Below are 5043 nucleotides of genomic sequence, written 5' to 3' on the forward strand. Positions count from 1 at the left end.
AACAATTGTATATCCCTGGCAACTCTAATGAAGGGAATAATGAAGAGGAGGTATCATATCAACACCAGGAACATAGAGGGGATCATCACCATGGATCCCAGAGACACACACATTATATTATAAGTACATTCATGCCAATACATTTGATATTCAGTAAATGATGATTTTTTAAATAAAAAGCATACACAGCTTAACAAAATTATTGAACTAAGAAATCACAAGCTATTCAATAAGTTGCATCCATATAGAAAAGCATTCCTACAAATGAATTTCATATCCACTACCTAAATTCCTGATCTTTCCCATTTATCTGAGACAGAAATACACCAATCTTGAAAAAGCACTTCTACAAAACAGCAATAGTAAACACTCTCTAAAAGATTTTATACGACACATACTACGCCTACAAACTTGATACCAAACTAATAACATCAACAGACAAAAGGAGCATCAAAAGCTTTGACGCTCCATGACAAACACAAAAAATAAAATAAAACTTAGGGTCGACAAACGAAATCCATAGACACTTCAATAATAATAGCCCATGAACAATCTGGGTTTAACTAAAGAACAGAGCCTGGATCAGCACTTTGAAATCAAATTACCTTGACAAAACAAAGGAACCAAATCATGTCAGTACCACAGTAGATACCAAAAAAAAACATTTGCCAAAATTTACCATCCACTTATTTAAAAATTAAAAACACTCAGAAAACTGTAGCAGTTATAAATAGTGGTGAAATACTGAAAAACATCTCTCTAAGATCAAAAGACAGAGAAGGATTTCTTCACCCATTTCTATTCAACATCTCAGGGAAGCAACAATCAGGGAAAATAAAGACAAAAAAGCAGAAATATTGGAAATGACAAGCGAAAACTGCATTTATTCACAGATCACATAATTATTTTACCAGAGTCTCTGAAAGTAATGTATAGGTAATATATTAGAATTAATAAGTGAGTTTAGCAAGACTGATGGATACCATCCAGTTAAACATACACACGTTTTTTCCCCCTCTGAGAATAGCAATTTGTACTAAACTCAGATCAAAAACCAAGCCCACTGTCACTGAGTTGATGCCAACTCATAGTGACCCTACAGAACAGAGTAGAACTGCCCAATAGAGTTTCCAATGTTGTAAATCTTTATGGAAGCAGACTGCCTCATCTTTCTCGAGAAGAGTGGCTGATGGGTTTCAACCACTGCTCTTTTGGTAAGCAGCTGAATGTCTTAATCACTGCACCACAAGAGCTCCTACTAAACTCAAAATAAGGTTTTATATATGCACACATACACTGTGTGTAAACAGAGGTTGCACTATAGTTATCAGACAAAGCTTGAGTCATTATAATCCTGAACACTGTCGCCTTTTTTTCCTGATATCATGGTAATGGTGGTCACTGAATATAAACTTGACAATACACTTGACATTAATCAAAAGAAAATAAAAACTGTTTTCTTTCTGACAATTATGCTTATGCTCTTAGTTGAATGATCTCATTGACTAATTGGAGATCAGTTTCTTTAAAGTAGATAACAAATTATTTTCTCCATAAAGCTTATTTATAATTTTTCTTATTTTGTGTGAATCTTTTGCCATATCTTATTTCATTTTTTAGTTTATCATTTTATAATTATTTGAAATAACAAAATTTGCATATTAAACCCATAATTGTGCACTCTTGCTAGTTTCACTTATGTTCTATATATATTACCAGTTACTGAATTGATTCCCATAAGTCCTGTATTTAGAGGAATCATTTCCAATATAGAACGTTTTCCTAAAGCAAATATTTTGCTATAGGTAATACAAGTGTCACTTCATTATTCTTTATAATGAATTTTCACCTGTTCTCATAAATGTTCTCATGCAAGCACATGTGCAACAGTACAGCAATGAGAATAGCAAACCATTTTGATTTTTTACTTGAGGATATGCTTAATTTTTTTATTTTGGATATAATCTCTGTGGTTATTTAATTTAAAAATGAACAAACATTTGGTTGATTTGGCTTTTGTTATTTCTCTGTTTTTTTTCATTTGCTTTTATTATGTTGCTATTGCCAATCTGGTAAGCTATTCCCTTTTTCATAAAAAAGGAAATATTTGAATTGACAAAATATACACTGAAATTCTAAAATATGCTTCAGTAAACTATGTATTAGATATCTATACAAAATATAAAAAAATATAGTGAAGTGAACAAATGTACACCAAAGGAAAACTTCTGAAAAATAAACATGCATTACCTACCAGGGAGTGACTATTTCAAAGATGTCTGACTTCCCAACAGAATCCATGAAAATTGGAGAAAATGGAGCAGAATCTTTCCAATGCTAAAAGAAAAAATAAAATGGTCAATGTAGAACTCTATTTCTAACAAAATTATCTTCACAAAGTGAATTAAGATATAGTCACATAAACAAACCTGAGGCAATCTGTTTCTGGACAACTTGAAATTCAAATTGGTATCATTAGTTCCTCTGGCTGAAGGGAAATGACACCTGACAGAGAACCACCTAAAGGACTGGAGAGACTTTGGCAGTTGGGCCAAGATGGAGTCTCTCTGGGTGACAGTTGGTAATGGCAGTTCACTGGAATGTGACCCAGGAATTCATGCAGGATCACCACTGCTGCATTCTACTGAGTGCAAGAGAGTCACTAAGGTTGGCCTAGAAACCAGGGATGGGCCATGGACCTTATTTCTTGCAGGAAAGTGTCTCAAGGAATGTTTGGGCAAGTTTTTTAAATGCTACAGATAAAAATATAATGTAAGGATTTGAAAGGAATATTTTAAAATATTAAATGAACACAAACATAGACAAAATTAAGAGGAAAAGAAAATAAAGAGATGGGAAGAAAAGAAAGTGAAAGGGGATATGATCAACATTAAACCAAACTATATTAACATGGTGTTCTGGTTACCTAGTGCCACTTTGACAAGAATATACCACAAATGGGATGGCCTTAACAAACGGGAATTTATTCTCTTACAGTTTGGAGGATTTAAGTCCAAGTTCAAAGTGCCAGGCTCTAGGGGCTGGGTAAAAGCCCCTCAACCTTGAGGTCCAGCTCTGCTTCCTGCTCCTGGCCCACTGGAACTAGAGGCGTTTTTTCATTCAGTCAGCTGCTGGCTGCTGAGGCTGCCAAGCCCAAGGTGGACAAGTTACAAGGCACAGTCCCGATGTTACTAAACCACACGGCAGGCCATTAATTCAAGTCCTTTGTAAGTCCCAAGGTCGGCAGAGCATGGCAGGCTGCTGAGCGACGACACGGCTATGTGCAGGGATCAAGGTGCCATAAACTAGAAACCATTCCCAAAGCTGCTTCTTATATATGGGGAGCAGACCACATACCCAAAGCAGCTACTCAGCTGCTTGTGGTAGATCCCACCATGGAGTTGACTACCAGTCTCATCATGGGGAATAATGACCACCAGCTGCCCAGCCACTCAATCAGGCCCAGCCAAGCTGACACACAAACATAACCACCACACATGGCATTTTAAAAAATAATAATAATTATTCCAAGTAAAAGTATTTTTCAGACTAGAAAAATAGCAAGTCCCAATTAAATGCTTTTTATATGAGAGGTCATTTAAATTGAAAGACACAGGTTGAAAGTAATAGTATAGAAAATTATATATGATACCAAATTAAGCCCAAGAGAGCTGGAATGGTACATTAATGCCAAACAAAGCAGACGTCCAGAAAAGGAATACAATTAGAGATAAAGAGGGACATTTCACTATGATTAAAGAAGTCATTCATAAGGAACAGAAGAAACACACCATTGATTATTTACACGAGAAATGTCATCCTTACACAATCTGGAAACAGATATAAAAATATAAATTACTTTATGCAAATGAATTTTAATTTATGTGAAATGCAAATCTCCAAGTAAAACCTAACCTAACAAAATGGAAAACTGAGTAAATCTAAATAGTCTCTATGTTTATTAAATAATCGCAAAAGCAATAACAATAACAAAAAGAAAACCTCCTTGTAAATGATTTTCATGCTACTATGTGTATTTCCCCTTATATCTCAGACAGAAATTATACCAATCTTACAAAATCTATTTCAGAGAGTACAAACATTAGGCAACTGCCCAAAATATTTTGAGAGCCCCATACAAACTCTTCATCAAATTGACAGGGATAACACATAAAAAAGGAAATCAAAAAGTGTATTTCTCATGACTGAAAGCAAACAAAAAAATATCTGGTTTTTAGCAAACTGATTCAAAGCTAAATCAGCCCTGACAGAACGTGAGCAAATTCATTTTTATCTATGAATGATTTATTCTTGGATTAATATGTTAAAATCATATCATTTCAGCAAAATAAAGGGACAAAATATTGTGATTATAAGAAGAAAAAAAAGTGACATACTTTATTACCAAATTAGGGTTTTTTTTAAAAAAAAAAAACTTATAAAACTGCAGTGACTGTCTTAATCAGTGCTAAAATACTGAAATCCTCCTATGAGATGGGAAATGAAAAACTGAATCCTACCATCCCATATCCTATTAAACTTAAACATTAACCAGAAAAATAATACAAGAAAACAAAGAAAAAAACACAAGATTTGGAAGGGAAGAAACTGCCATAATTCTCATATTCAATGAATATATTTTAGACTAACATCAATCAACTGATCATGTATTGAACTTAATAAGCAAATTTATTAATATTTTTGGATATACATGGTCAGTGAAAATCTACTATAATTCCAAATACTAGCAATAAATAATTAGAAAATTGAATTAATTAAAAAACACCATTTATAGACACCTTGAAGAATATCAAACTCCCAGATACAATTTTAATGAAAGTGGTGCAAGATCTTTACATAGAAACTATGAAGTCATTGATAAGAATTAATGAAGATATGCACAACCGGAATGATGTACAACACTTATGAAATGGAAGATTCATTTTATTGCTGTGGTGGTTATGTTTGTGTGTCAACTTAGCTGGGCCTGGTTGAGTGGCTGGGCAGCTTGTGGTAGTTATTCCCCGTGATGAGACTGGCAAT

This window comes from Orycteropus afer, unplaced genomic scaffold (assembly GCF_000298275.1).
Source record: "Orycteropus afer afer isolate SDZICR_OR568_19922 unplaced genomic scaffold, OryAfe1.0 scaffold00697, whole genome shotgun sequence".
Classification (NCBI taxonomy): Eukaryota; Metazoa; Chordata; class Mammalia; order Tubulidentata; family Orycteropodidae; genus Orycteropus; species Orycteropus afer.